At 48.2% G+C, this 15,929-nt stretch overlaps 1 protein-coding gene across 1 annotated transcript in view; it reads left to right on the forward strand.

Moving 5' to 3' along the window:
* ATG10 (autophagy related 10) overlaps window positions 1–15,929 on the forward strand; it is a 760,473-nt gene that overhangs the window by 498,317 nt on the left and 246,227 nt on the right. The window lies entirely within an intron of this gene.

The following is a 15,929-nucleotide window of genomic DNA, read 5'->3' on the forward strand; positions in this document are numbered from 1 at the left end:
AAGTCTATCGAAGCAGATCTTCCTGACCACTTCTCTCACCAAACATGCCATCTCAGGACCATGAGTTGTAAACAAAATATCAAACTGGACAACCCAGTGCAGTAACCATATAAATAGATTATTATCATATGAAATACCAAAAAAAGTCCCACACAGTTGCTCCAAGCTGCACGCATACCGAAAAAAACGTGAAGTGCCCAATAGTCTCAACCTAATATAAAACTTATTTTGACTTGGAATTAATTGGTTGTCCATTTACATACTTTTATACTATTGCACAACTTCCTCTGATGTGTCTGTAAAACGTACCTTTTGTCCTGAATTTTGACCTCCTGTCCTGAATTTTTGTCCTGAATTTTGACCCTCTGTCCTGAATTTTTACACTTACCGTCCTGAATTTGCACCCATGCCAGTTGGTCACCCTACCCTTCCCTCCCAAAAGGGGGCCCGCCCCACGAAAAGATGCATCTACAGAAGCAAGGCACCAGGCATTTAACACCACGGGCTGCTAGCTCACCAACTGCGCCCCACCCCGGTCTCGTGTATTGGCACTGCCCATACCTGCCCGGCCCACAAGCAGACCAGAGGTGGACAGATCTGACAATGTAGGAAAGGAGGGGTGCCTGGCGCAGGGACAACGGCCTCCAGAGGAGGGGGCGTAGGGAACAACTCACCGCCAACACACCGAAAACTGGCGCCAGACCCGACACGACTCCTCCAGACAGTGTGTCCAGCGGGGACAAAGAGGGTGGCCAGTGGGTGGGGCAGGTCTAAATTCCTGTTCCCAGAGCACCGGAAATTATGCCGTAGATGCGCCAGACACAAGGGGGGGAGGGAGGGGACAGGACTCCCTAAGGCAGGGGTCCCGACAACAAGGGGCGGTGAGTTGCCTGAAGCGGCACTAGGGGGCCATCCTTTTAAGGGGCCCACTGCATGCGCCGTGGGCAGCCGTAATTCCAGTCTGATAGCTTGATGCTGCTGTAGCATGGCCCTCCAATCTTTGCTAAATCAATCACACATTTACACCAACTACAAACAATAGCCGCTCGCTTCTCAAAAGACGTCTTTCTACAGTGAAAAATAGAAAGAAGCGAACTCACTCAATAGATGGATGCAGTGCAGTGATTGTGAATTAGCAGATGTTTTCCTGGAAAGTCCGACCTTGACGCAAAAACAGTTTCTCAGGAAAGAAACCAGCGCCCCTTCGACACACTGTAAATCACACCCTTTCTGTAATTTGGGATTTGGACAGTTTTTAGGTCTCGCCTACAGCATTGCTAAAGCAATGCTTGTTTGGCGAGATTATAGTAAGGCTTTCAAAAGTCTACCCAAACTGGCGATTAGGTACAGTGCATGTGAGCCAGGCGCGTGCCCATCGCCAGCTACATCGCACATCACACACCATTTGTCTGAGCTTCGGCATCAGACTTCAAAGGAATCCACTCCCCCGCCCCCGCATCAGACTTCAAAGGAATGCGCTCCCCCGCCACAGCAATGCCGAGAACTTGTTAAATAAACGTTCTCCTAAATGCATTACAGCTTTCTTCAAAGGTACTGCAGTGTTTTTAAATAAGCGTTCTCCTAAATGCATTGCATCTTTCTTCAAAAAACATTTGCTCAAATGTATTTCAGCGTTCTTAAATAAACTTTCACAGGTTTTGCAAAGTTTTAAATTAAATGTTTTCTCAAATCTATTGCAAATTTCTTAAATAAACTTTGTCTCAAATGTATTGCAGCGATTGCAGCGTTTTAAAATAAACGTTCTTTCTCTTTACCTCTCTTGTTTCATATTTTACTCCTTTTGTTCTCCTTTCATCCTTCCTGTTTTCCGCTCACCTAATTTTCTCTTTCTTCTCTGTATCTTAGTCTCTGTCAGTCTCCTTTTCTCTCCGTCTATAATTTTCCTTCCTCTGATCTTTCTCTGGCCCTTCTACATCCCTTCACACATATCACAATGTTTCTTCTTTCTTTTCGTTGTATCTCCCACTCCCTCCTCTTTCTCCTCGCCATAGCTACGTAGCGCACTTTTCATTCACTTTCCTTTCGCAGCTTTCTCGTCACTCCTCGTTTTGTTCTCTTTCATAGCTCTCACTCACCCACCTCTTTCTGTTCTCCCCGTCTCTCCCACCCTTCCATGTTTCATACTTTCTTCTTGCCCACCTCGTCGCACTCTTCTCTTTCCTCGCATATCTCTCTGACTCTCTTTTACGTTTCCCTCTCACACATCGCTTCGGCAGTGGTAGGACGCGCTTTGTAAAAACAATTACTATCTTCAGCCACTCTTCCCTTTGTATCAAATCACTTTGCTCACTTTCTTCTCTCCCATTCTTCATCTCCACTATCATATTTCTTGCAAGCTTCATGTTCGCCCTTCCTCTTTATTATTATTCGTGTTCCTATTTCTTGTTCTCCCCTTTCTCCACCCTTAAGCTCACACATTTTTCCCTCCACTGTCCCTTCTCTACCCTTGTCACTTTCCATATTTCCCTCTTCCTTATCTTCATTTTTGCTTTTCCATTCTCCTCCTCTTGCTGTACTTTCACTCCGCCACTCATCTTTTTTGTTCTCTCTTGTCTTCAGTTCTTCCTTTCATTCCGCCCCATATTTTACACACCGTCCCTCCTTTCTTATCTCTCGTTTCTCTTCCTCTTTATCTCCTTTTTCTCCCACTCGTTTTAGCCCGACTTTCCCTCTTTTTAATTTTCACTTTCTTCTCCCCATTTTCTGCCTGAAGCTAAGGTTAACGGGTCTGTCTGAATTCATGAAAGCCAATGAAACAATAGCAGTAAGGACATAAAGTAACTATAAGGAGTCTACTTGTTTGTTTACAGTCCGAGTCACCTATTGGGCGCTGCGCACGAGCCCTCTTAAACGTCTTTGTGTCTTGAAAACGTAAGGACGTCAAAGTAACGCATGCTCTTGTGTATGCACTTTTGCTCTTCGTCTTGTTTCCGACTAGCCCCCTCTCTTATACACCTTTCTTCTCTCGTCCCTCCTCTGCTTTGCCGTCTCCCTTCCATGACCATGCCACCTCTCCCCACCCTTGTCCACTCTCACATTTACTGTATCCGCCCCTCTTCATCATGTCTTCTCCGCCTGCCTTCTACGCCACCCCCTGCGTTCCACAACTTCACTATCCGCCGCTCTCTCCCCCTCTACTTCCCGCTTCGCTTCTCTCTCCCTTTTCTGTCTCCTTTTTTTTCTCTCATTGCCTCTCGTATTCAGCCCTCCATCCCACCACACCCACCACCACTGCAACATCCACCACCACCACCACATCCACCACCACCACGTCCATCACCACCATGTCCACAACCACCATGTCCACAACCACCATGTCCACAACCACCATGTCCACAACCACCACGTCCACCACCACCACGTCCACCACCACCACCACCACGTCCACCACCACCACACCCACCACCACATCCACCACCATTAGGTCCACCAACACCATGTCCACCACCACCACGTCTACCACCACCACACCCACCTCCACCACGTCCACAACCACCACCACCACCACGTCCACCACCACCATGTCCACCACCACGTCCACCACCACGTCCACCACCACGTCCACCACCACCATGTCCACCACCACCATGGCCACCACGAGGCCATTACCACGTCCACCACCACCACATCCACTACCACCACCACGTCCATCACCACATCCACCACCAAGTCCACCATCACATCCACCACTACATCCACCACCACATCCACCACTACATCCACCACCACATCCACCACCACCAAGTCCACCACCACCATGTCCACCACCACCATATCCACCACCACCATGTTCACCTTCAAATCCACCACCACTATGTCTACCACCACCACCACGTCCACCACCACATCCACCTTCACGTCCACCACCACCACGTCCACCACGTCCACCACCACGTCCACCACTACCACGTCCACCACCACCACGTTCGCCACATCCACCACCACTACCACCACCACCATGTCCACCACATCCACCACCATGTCCACCACCACCATGTCCACCACCACGGCCACCACCACATCCACCACGAGGCCACTACCACATCCACCACCACGTCTACCACATCCACCACCACGTCCACCACCATGTCCACCACCATATCCACCACTACATCCACCACCACGTCCACCACCACGTCCACCACTACATCCAGCACCACGTCCACCACCACATCCACCATCACCACCACGTCCACCAGCACCACAACATCCACCACCACAACATCCACCACGTCCACCACCATCACGTCCACCACCACCTCGTGCACCACTACCACGTCCACCACCACCATGTCCACCACCACCGCATCCACCACCACTGCATCCACCACCACTGCATCCACCACCACCATGTCCACCACCAACACCACCACATCCACCACCACCTCCACCACCACCACGTCCACCACCACCACACCCACCTCCACCATCACGTCCACCACCACCACCACGTCCACCACCACCACGTCCACCACCACCACATCCACCACCATGGCCACCACCACGTCCACCACGAAGCCACCTCACTCTATCTATCTATCGCCCTCACTCTGTCTATCTATCGCCCTCACTCTATCGCCCTCACTCTATCTATCTATTGCCCTTACTCTATCTGTCACACTCACTCTATCTATCTGTCGCCCTCACTCTATCTGTCGCCCTCACTCTATCTGTCGCCCTCACTCTATCTGTCGCCCTCACTCTATCTATCGCCCTCACTCTGTCTAACTATCGCCCTTACTCTATCTATCGCCCTCACTCTATCTACCTATCGCCCTCACTCAATCTATCTATCGCCCTCACTCTATCTGTCTACCGCCCTCACTCTATCTATCGCCCTCACTCTTATCTATCTATCTATCTATCTATCTATCTATCTATCTATCTATCTATCTATCTATCTATCTATCTATCTATCTATCTATCGCCCTCACTCTATCTTTCGCCCTCACTCTATCTATCTATCGCCCTCACTCTATCTATCTATCTATCGCCCTAACTCTATCTATCGCCCTCTATCTATCTAGTGCCCTCACTCTATCTATCGCCCTCACTCTATCTATTGCCCTCACTCTATCTATTGCCCTCACTCTATCTATCAATTACCCTCACTCTATCTATCTATCTATCTATCTATCTATCTATCTATCTATCTATCTATCTATCTATCTATCTATCTATCTATCTCCCTCACTCTATCTGTCTATCTATCGCCTCACTCTATCTGTCTATCGCACTCACTCTATCACCATCACTCTATCTACCTATCTATCAATTACCCTCACTCTATCTATCTATCTATCTATCTATCTATCTATCTATCTATCTATCTATCTATCTATCTATCTATCTATCTATCTCCCTCCCTCTATCTATCTATCGCCCTCCCTCTATCTATCTATCGCCCTCACTCTATCTATCTATCGCACTCACTCTATCTATCTATCGCATCACCACAGCACCACTCAGGGGCACCAAAACATCACTATGCGCTACCACAGCATCACTGAACGCCACAGCATCACTCGTCGCCACCACAACATCACTCAGCGCCACCACAGCATCAATCTGTGCAACCATTCAACAACCACTGGTTCAAATATGTTCTCTCAATGTTTCAAGCTTAATTTCAAATGTCACAAAAACATGTTAATATTTCACTTCTGTTCTTGTATTTTCGTCACAATAAAATACACTGAACATAATCTTCACAAAAGTTATTTACAAAAGTTTAAGCTATTGCCATTATAAATTACAATAGCTTTTATTTAAGTATTAATTATTAAAAAAAATAAAAGCCATTGTTATTTGTAATATCAATACATCTAAGTCACGTAAATACAACACATATTGCATTACAAATGCTATAGGTGTCACATTTACGAAAGTTAAAACTTTTGGCATTGTAAATGACAAAGCTATTAGTTTCGCTATTTTCAAAAACAACACATATATAAAAAATGTGTCATTTACAATACCAATAGCTCAAACTTTCCTAATGCGAGACCTATTGCATTGCAAATGCTTGTTTTTTTCGGCTTCCAATAGCTTTGCCAATGCTTTTTCCCGTTTGGTGCTGTTCCTGTAGTTGGGTTTCGAACACTTTATTAGCCCACACCTCACAAGACAGTGCCTTTAGGCGATTGGGCTCTTTAATATTTAACTGAATGGTGGCAATTTTTTAGAGCTCGGAAAGTTTAATAGCTGAGTTTGTTATTTCGGAAATTCAAACTCATGACTGACGGGGTTCCTGACCATTCAAACTCGTGCAATAAGTTTTTGAAGATACTTTTAATTTCAATGCATACGGAATATTCTGTAGCCTCCAAGCTCACTTTTTCATCTGACAATTTAGACACTCTTGTACTTTGCATATAACATTGAAACTCAACTCAGAATGCAAAGTGTCAGTGGCTAAAAAGCCAAGACTTATTACAGGCATCACATGGGACAAGGCAGCTGTTTCATGCCATCTTTGAGGACTGCATCATACCATGTTTGCTACCAATCATTTATCACTCTCCCTACAACACGTCATATATAAAAGTAAGGTAGGACCAATATAAAAGATAAGACAGCACTAGATAAAATCTCGTGAGCCCAAAGGCATTTTTGGGATGCTGTAATGATATTGGGCAGAAGTAAAGGTGTTTCCTGGTGTGACTACTAATGAGTGGGAGATGATAAACGGGGAGGGTGGAAAATACAGTCCCAACCATTATGATTGTAGTCGCCTGTGGCACCCAGTCAGTAATTTAACCCCTTCCATGCTGATGACGGCCCCCGTCCGTCATGCATCACGGTGGGCGTGTGCTGATGACGGCTGGGGGCCGTCATGATCCCGCCCACTCATTAAAACTGCCGCACAGGCGCAGAATTGCGGTTGCGCCCAAGGGGTTAATCAGCTTATTTGTCCATTGGAATACACTCCTTGAAAACGCTTGGCAATAATAGGGGTCTTGGTGGGTGGATAATTACTTGTCCTCCTTCCGTTATTTGCAGTCAAATGTATCTTAGGGGTGGAAAGGCAATGCACTAAAAAAAATGTAAATGTAAATCCGTATTTGTAAAGCGCAAACCACTCACCCTTACGGGTCTCAAGGCGCTGGGGGCCGTTGTGGAAATTAAGTGAGCTATTGCCCAGAGTCACATGGTGCTGTGCTGAGCTGCCGCCGGAGCCGGGGATCGAACTGTGAGCCCTGTGCTCCTAAGTCAGCTGCCCTGGCTGCTGCACCAAACCTCTCCACTAAGGTTTGAGTTCAACCTGAGGCAGGAATGAATAACAATATCACATCATTGAATGATTGGCAGTGGTTGAAGCCACACAAATGAGTCTCTCAAAGCATCAGTTGGCATAGCACTGGTCCCTGATCACCCAATCTAGCTGCAACTTGTAGGGAGCCTAGGTGAAAAGAGAATATCCTGCCTCTGTAGTAGAACCACCATTGTTTTCCAGGTTCAGATTGGCCTATAGGGCATTCAGGCAGTGCCTGGCAGGATAGTCTTACAGGACAGTGTGTGGCCTGGTTTATTTAGCAGTTTATGGGCCTAGTTTATGGTCTGATGTGCCGGTTTTTACTGTTGATTACCCTGACATAAAAGCAAACATTGCCTGCAGTAAAGCTCACATCCATGCAGTCTTTCATATCTTGGAAAACACTTGTATACGGTGTACATTCAAAACTGTCCCAATTTGCAAACATGAGCCTTTTATTAGGAGTTGCCTACAATAGATTTTGTTTACAAAAAGGGGCATGAAGCCAGGCCATTGTTTACTATTTGTTGGCTTCATTGTTAGTTTAATTTTCTGCCTCCTAATTGGCCAGCATGTTCCAGTTTCACTCCCACTTCCTTCCTGTGGAGCATGGACTAATTGCTTATGGCTTCATTTTGATTAGTGTCTTTACGCTGCTTGTGCTGTAATTAAGGTACTATTTTCTCTTTGTTCTTTGCCTGTCGTTCATCGTTGTCCGTCTTGCTTCTTCCTTCTTCCCTCCCACCCACGGTTAGTCTGTGTTGCCTCTTCCATTTTACCCTCTCTTAGTCGCTGGCCATATGATAGAGCTTTTTTCCTAACTTATAGTCTTGCTGCATAGCTTCCACTCTGCTGGACAATATGGCTAAAAGACATTTGCAATTCCAATAGCTCTTACATAGGCGCGGCCTATTGGCTCTGCCCATGCTTTTTTAATCTCTGTTATACACTTTAGCGTCATTGTATGAGTACGAAAATCTGTCAAGATGGCAACGGCATGACAGTGACTTCCATTTTGTATTATGGCACGTGTGTGGGATGAACGTTGCTTGGGTTTGGGTTCGGTTGCAGAATGTCAATGAAGACGGACTAGGCACATTTAGTTCTACAGTTGAGTCTTGCGCGTGAATCCGTTGGAGTCCGGGGCACGAGTCAGGGTTACACACGGGTGGACGGCGTCCATCCACTTTTTTCACGGGGTGGACACCATCCACACTGCCAAGAAGTTGCGACCCGCTGAAAAAGATGCTGAACTTGTCCCGGTGTAATTTCCAAACAACGGGACACTTTCAGCAGCGCCTGCATGTTGCCTGCTTTCCATCCGTAACAACGTGCAGGCGGGGACGGAACGAGGCTTTCTTATTTCTGACTCCTGCTGAGCCCATAACAAAGGCCGAATCTAAGGGGACATACGGTCTCCTTTTGTTCGAGTCTTTTGGCTGGGAGCAATCAGGCGCTACACACCTAGAAGCAAATGCAGCAGATTGGAAACAAAGGCTCACACTTTACACATACTTGAGAGGCAGCTTTTCACCTTATTCAGGTTTAGGAGATATGCATGCACCATAAGAATTTCAGATGTGTTTGTTTTTCCCAGTATTTGCACAAAATAAATAGCATTTATATAGCACTTACTACCCCTGGGAAGGCGTTGTAATAATTTAAATATCACAATTTTTTCTTTTAAAGCACTATGGCTAGAGGAAGCTTTACGCTGACAAAAGGCAACATTGGTTTATGAGTAGCGTACGAAAGTGTGAATCTTCTGCCTAAATCAGGAGGGTTTGCAAGTATACTCGAAATGTGCTCAAATGTACTCATGATACACCTGCTAGACATATATGTGAGTGCTCAAGATCTGATGTCTCTTCTTATGATGCCACTTCCTATGATATCATATCACGTGCTGTGATGTCACGCGCTGCAATGTCACGTGCTGTGATGTCAAGCGCTGTGATGCCACTTGCGTATGGATTAACTAGGTGAGTCCCCCACTTCTTTTTTTTTTTTTTAGGACTTTTGCCCTGTTGGAGTCCTTTCGGTCTCCCACAAGCATGCAGATTTGGAAAATGCTATAGAATGAAACAAGTGTTACAATTTAAACTCACTTCTGGTGATGGACATTTTTTAGCAACATTTATTGATATCAGAGCCGCTTTGTCTTGCTAGAGTGACTTTATTTTTCGCTCATTATTAAATGTGCTAAAGGGAGTTGGGGCGGACTCTCTTCTTTTCCCTACAACTTCCCAACCTTCATTTACTCATTTTTAAATTGCATCCTTAGCTCACGTTACCTGTTGCATTCTTACCACTAGAGCTGGCTGACAGGACTGTGTTTTGGGCGGTAAACGGCCACGCCGCGTGACTTGAACCCTGTATGCAGCTGAATCTCCACTGTTGCCTGCTGTAGGTGCGACGTCTGTCATCTAATTGTTATTCACTCTTAGCAGTTAGTCGTCAGAAAAGGGCTTCAAGGGACAAAACAAGTTGTGTAACCTGTCAGGGAATCTGAGGTGTTGTAACAGGAACTCTTATAGCTGCACACGTTTATCACAGAGTGTGGAACATTTTAACGTCGCTTTCGCTGCATGCCGAGAGCTCCACTCGACGTTAGCTGAAGAAATTGTTCTTATGTATTTACATTTAGAATTGGTTTTTCTGCTGCTTGGATACGTTTTATTGGACGAATTGGTTTTCTGAGGATTCGATATCTTGGCATGTATTGTTCCAGTTCAGTCCTATTCTCTCTCATAGGCATACATACATTTCGAAACTGAGATGAGTGAGCTGGAGAAAAAGAAATGCGACGTAGATGACGGAACATGCTTGCTGTACATTTCTACAAGAGGTGTTATGTTGTATTCATGCAGTGTTCACCAGTTCCTTTCATTGTTGGTGATGTTGGAAGTATGGCTGTTTTATATGCAGGTTCTGGGTCGTCCCCATGGAGGATTCTCCAGTGCCAGCTCCCTCTGGCGCACCTTTGGCGACCTTGAGCCGAGAGGCCCTCCACATGGGATAGGACCTGTGCCTTCGCCCTGAGCGCCAGCAGAGTCCTCCGAGCTTATCTTAGCTCCGGCTCCTCTTCTGACCCTGCTTCCGACCCAGCAACCTACAGCAGCCCTCGGCAAGTTGATGACAACTTCGCCACCTGAACAGGCGGATATGATTGTACTTTGCTACATCAGTCTGACCTTCTTCAAAACTATGCCCTATTCCAACCATGCGCCTCCCCCCCCTCGATCTTGCACTCCTTGATCATCCTCAGAGTCATCAACACACTCTCCCTTCGTTTCCTATGTTCCCCGCCGCACCTTTTGTCGTCCCCCCAGTGACTGATGAAGTACTATCTCTTCATTTTGTGGCAGAAAGTACACGCCTTTTTGGTCAAAGGGGCTTTTAAGAGGGTGTCTAAGTAGAAGTAGGATGTGGTTGTTATTCCCACTACTTTCTGGTGGTCAAGAAGGACAGAGGCCTTGGTCTCACAGCCTTCCTCTGAAAGAAGAAATTCAAAATGCCCTCAAACCTGGTGTCTGTGCCTGCAGGATGCCTATTTCATGTACGTGTCCTGCTAGCCAATCTGTGCTATCTGCGATTTGTGGTGGTACAGGAGAATTTTCAGTTCGCTGTGCTCCAAATTAGCCTCAGCAGTGCTCCCCAGGTGTTCTTAAAAGTGATGGCGGTGGTGGTAGTACACCTTTGGTGGTCAGGTCAGGTACCACAGGTGGCTTCACACTAGCCTTTTTATGCGGCTGGGACATCCTTCCAGACACCATGTATCCTGACAGTATTTCTTAACCCATGGTGCCTCAGGATCCCTTCTGCCCTCACTGTTCATTTTAGGTGCTTTACTGGTATCAAAGTATCACCAGCCTCATCTTAAACCTAGCACTTCTAGCTCCATTTTAATTGAAGACCCAGGCCCTGCTCCTGACCCGCCGATTCCTGATGTGTTGTCAGTTGTTGGTCGCTTGGGTGAAAATCCTCATCCTGCTGCCAATAGATATCCCCCCTAGTGATTCCATGTCCCTTCTTTCACTGTCCCAACATCCCACTCCTCCTAGTCTATTGACTCACTTAATGTGGAGGCCCATCTTGGGCTTGCTCTGCACTTTCGGTCAGGCCACTTCCCTCCTGTGTAGACTCACCTCATTTGGTGTGGTCTGATGTTGTCCGCCTCCGGTCAATTTGTTGGAGATTGGGCCGCTCGCTTCTCCTTTCAACAACGGGTGTGCCCGCTCTCATCTATTCTTTATTACACTTTACAAGTAACTTTGTCTGTTCGTGTTGCAGCAGCCATCTTGCTCATGCCATCTGGCTGTCTTCCCCTCTGTGTCCGTGACCTGACGCCTTGTTTCTTTCAGGGTGAGGTCTCTTAAGGATGTTCGTCCCGGTTTCCTCATTGAGAAGATGTGGTCCTATCCGAGCCAGAAGTGGAAGGGAGTGAATGGTCATGATTTTTCTTGCGGCATGAGAAGCGGCTCCTCCATTGGGATGGACGAGCATCACCCACTGCCAAAAATGCACCCCAGTAAAGCCCTAGAGATGAAAAATAAAATTGTCATAAAGTTAATTTATTACCATTTTATGTTTCAGGCACATGTCCTGGGGACTTGCTGTTGAGTGGCAGCAGTGAGCTGTGCACTTCAGATTAAAGTCTGCATGTGTTTTTTTTTTGGCTGGCTGTCTTGTGATGGCCAGCCAGACATGCATATTTTACATTTCTTTAACCTAGCTGTCTCAGACATGGACGCAAGCACCAAACACACATTTGCTCGCACCTCCTACTCTGCCTACTTGCCAGCCGCCACTGGCCGCATGCATAGATCACATGTTTATGCATCTGCTGTCAGGCTGTGCTGAGCTCCGCCCCCTGTTTGAATAATTAATTGCGTCCCATCTTCATTGTTTGGAATCAATAGCTGTGGTGAAAAATGCAGTATTTCCGTAGCAGGGGATCTCTGTGTATAGTCATAATCTAGTGAATTGTCCCGCCCATGTGCGTGGACCCCGGAGCAATAGAAAATAATCTCTTAAGTTGTCAAAACATGCAGAACTGCACAGACACTTAGTAGAGAATTTAAAGACAGATAATGCAGCCTATATCCACAGGCTACACTGTCCAGTACTTCAACTAGAAATTCCACCAAAAATCCACAAACAGCACAGCCTGTCCAGATTTCTCCACAGAGAAAAACCTTGCCTTTACCAGCAAAACCGTCTGGAATGATAGAGAGGAAGAAGTGGACAGACAAGCCCCATAGGCTGCCATTATGTGGCTCAGAACAGGATACTGTGCCTTTAAGAGAACTTTCCAGAACTCTCACAGTATCCCAGAATGCACTGCAGGTCCCCTGTACCTTTCAGTTCTTTTTTCCGGCTCCTGCTAGCAGGACCCTGGAGCATTGAGCTCTCCATTTCTAAGGGTTTATTTAGTGATTTTTCACTTTTTAAAGTATTTGAGTGTTTTTCATTTGAAGTACTTGGTGCTCTCTTCCTTGTGTGTGTTTCTGAGCACCCTTTTATTTGTCAAACTGCCTGCTTTGCTTGACAAATGCCCAGAGTGTTCGAAGAAGAAGGCCAAGTCGGACCCACACGAGGTGTGCATCATCTGCCTTCCCTCATCTCATGTCCCAGAGGAGTGTGACATTTGCCAGGGCTTCTCCAGCAGGACCCTGAGAGATAGTATGAAGATCAGGCTCCAAGGCCTGGAGGACAGAAGACTGAAGGCACAAGGTGGGTCTGGGCAGACTTCCTCTGCCCATGCTGAGGCCTCTGGGGGGCTCCCCAGGGGCAGGAAGACCAGCAAACGTCCCTATTCTCCGTCGGCGTCAATTGCACCGACGACGGCATCGAGAGGGATGACTGCAGTCTGTTCCCCGTCTCCCCAGGGCTCTGGGTCGAAGCGGCATCGGCGCTTGGCGTCGAGGGAACTGAATAGACCGCTGTCGAGATCACCGGTGACGATTTCATCGTCGTCGAGTAATCGACGTCGTGAGGTAGCCCGGCGTCGGCGCTCGCCGTCGAGGCGACACCGCCGTTCGCCATCGGCGAAGAGGAGGAGGTCGGCGTCGAAGGGATCCTTGACATCGAGGATGACGTCGAAGTCTCGCAGGCGTTCGGCGTCAAGGAGACGCTCGTCGTCGAGGCGAAGGCGGTCGCCGTCGAGGCGAAGGCGTTCGCCGTCGAGGAGGAGGCGTTCGCCGTCGAGAAAGAGGTGTTCACCGTCGAGAAGGAGGCGCTCGCCATCGAGGGACCGACGGTCTTCGATGCCAAAGAAGCGCAGAAGGAGTTCTGGCACCAGGAGTCATTCTAGCCGGCGGCATGTGCCGATAGGGGACTCTCCATCGCCTCAGCCTAGGAAGAAGGGAAAGTCACCGGGCTCGGTGTACTCTGAGGTGTATACACCTCCTAAGCCGTGGTCTACTCCACTTCCTCCTCCCTTGCCCAAGGAACCTCCGCCGCGGACTCCCACCCCGCCTCCCTTCCACCTCATCCTCATCCTCATCCTCATTCTCATCCTCATCCTCATCCTCAACCTCATCCTCATCCTCTTCCTCAGCTTCCACCTGGCGGACCGCCTGCGGTTCCTCCGAGGACAGCTTCAGTGCCACGATACCCGACTCCGCCTAAGGGGACCCCTCAGCCGAGGCCCCCAGTCAGGCTAAAGTCGCCTACTCCTGTGAGGCCTGTGGAGCGTCCGAAGCCAAGGAGATCGCGCTCTGGCTCCGGTCGGAGGGGGAGATCGCGGAGTCGTCACAGGTCGTCAACGAGATCAAGACGACGCCACAGGAGGCGCAGATCACGGTCCCACACGGACTCTTCTGGGACCAGGGACTACTCACTGACTTTGTCGGAATCCCCTGGGACGAGGGTGTCGCCCGTAGACGACATCGTCACATTCCAAGATGTTCTGCTGAGGGGTGCAGCTAAGTTGGCCATCACGGTGACTGTGCCTACACCCACGACGTCCGTGATTTTCGAGACACTCCACAAAAAGCACCTGTCTCGACCATTGCTGCCTCTAGTACCAGGATTGGTAGAGCCGAGGAGTTGTTTCTCACTCCAGCGGTGACGAAGGCTGCTCCCTCCAGGCTCCTTAAGAAGTACCGGGCCCCGGATTCTGACCCGGCTTTCCTTCGGATGGATCCGACACCGGACTCTGTCATAGTGACGGCGGCTAGGAAGCAGCACGCCACCACCTCGTCTTCTACGGTACCTCCTGATAAGGAGAGCCGTGGGATAGACTCGCCAGGCAGAAAGGTCTGTGGGACGGCATCTACTGCAATGAAGGCGGCTAGTGCCGCGGCTATGCTAGGGCGATACGATCGTGCCCTATATGAGTCCCTCCAACAATTCGCTGAGCTCCTTCCTCGAGAGAAGAAAGATGACTTTCAAGAGATTCTGAAGGAGGGGATGCTGGTGTCAAACCAACTCATCAGCTCGGCGGCTGATGTGTCTCTTCTGGCGGCACATGGGTACTGTCATGGTGTCAACCAACGACGCCACGCTTGGCTTCGCCTTACATCGCTCAAGCCAGAGGCTCAGCAACGGGTGGCCAATCTACCTTTCTCGGGGGAAACCCTGTTTGGCAAGCATGCGGATTACGAGATGGCCTGCATGAAGGCGGAGGCCGAGACCCTGACGGCTGTCGGGTTGGAGAAGCCCAAGGAGAAGAAGACCTACCGCCCATTCCAGAGACGGTTTGGAGCACAGGGCAGAGGGCGTGGGCAGGCTTCAGGACACTTTACAAGTAACTTTGTCTGTTCGTGTTGCAGCAGCCATCTTGCTCATGCCATCTGGCTGTCTTCCCCTCTGTGTCCGTGACCTGACGCCTTGTTTCTTTCAGGGTGAGGTCTCTTAAGGATGTTCGTCCCGGTTTCCTCATTGAGAAGAGGTGGTCCTATCCGAGCCAGAAGTGGAAGGGAGTGAATGGTCATGATTTTCCTTGCGGCATGAGAAGCGGCTCCTCCATTGGGATGGACGAGCATCACCCACTGCCAAAAATGCACCCCAGTAAAGCCCTAGAGATGAAAAATAAAATTGTCATAAAGTTAATTTATTACCATTTTATGTTTCAGGCACATGTCCTAGGGACTTGCTGTTGAGTGGCAGCAGTGAGCTATGCACTTCAGATTAAAGTCTGCATGTGTTTTTTTTTGGCTGGCTGTCTTGTGATGGCCAGCCAGACATGCATATTTTACATTTCTTTAACCTAGCTGTCTCAGACATGGACGCAAGCACCAAACACACATTTGCTCGCATCTCCTACTCTGCCTACTTGCCAGCCGCCACTGGCCGCATGCATAGATCACATGTTTATGCCTCTGCTGTCAGGCTGTGCTGAGCTCCGCCCCCTGTTTGAATAATTAATAGCGTCCCATCTTCATTGTTTGGAATCAATAGCTGTGGTAAAAAATGCAGTATTTCCGTAGCAGGGGATCTCTGTGTATAGTCATAATTTAGTGAATTGTCCCGCCCATGTGCGTGGACCCCGGAGCAATAAAAAATAATCTCTTAAGTTGTCAAAACATGCAGAACTGCACAGACACTTAGGAGAGAATTTAAAGACAGATAATGCAGCCTATATCCACAGGCTACACTGTCCAGTACTTCAACTAGAAATTCCACCAAAAATCCACAAACAGCACAG

The sequence above is a fragment of the Lissotriton helveticus genome, chromosome 2_1 (genome assembly GCF_964261635.1).
Source record: "Lissotriton helveticus chromosome 2_1, aLisHel1.1, whole genome shotgun sequence".
Taxonomy (NCBI): domain Eukaryota; kingdom Metazoa; phylum Chordata; class Amphibia; order Caudata; family Salamandridae; genus Lissotriton; species Lissotriton helveticus.